Source organism: Penaeus japonicus, unplaced genomic scaffold (assembly GCF_977035675.1).
Source record: "Penaeus japonicus unplaced genomic scaffold, GWHDUDI00000001_assembly GWHDUDI00000017, whole genome shotgun sequence".
Classification (NCBI taxonomy): Eukaryota; Metazoa; Arthropoda; class Malacostraca; order Decapoda; family Penaeidae; genus Penaeus; species Penaeus japonicus.
The window spans coordinates 25,517,246-25,517,481 of record NW_028234419.1 but is presented as its reverse complement, the minus strand read 5'-3'; positions in this window follow the sequence as shown (position 1 = coordinate 25,517,481).

Sequence of the window (236 nt, the reverse complement as noted above, 5' to 3'; positions counted from 1 at the left end):
GTATATTTGTATAATGGCATATTTGTTCCGTCACAGAATTTTAAAGTTAAACATTGTTGATCTTTTGCATAAATGTTGCTTAGAATATTCGTGATGTCTTCTTTACGTTGAAAAATTATTTTACCATATTTGGTCTAGAAGAAAAAAAAAAACAAAGACGATTAAAGGGAACCGAAGGACTATAACCTTGTTTTATCATTATCTATTCATGGTAAGTGCATAATACCTTCAGTTAT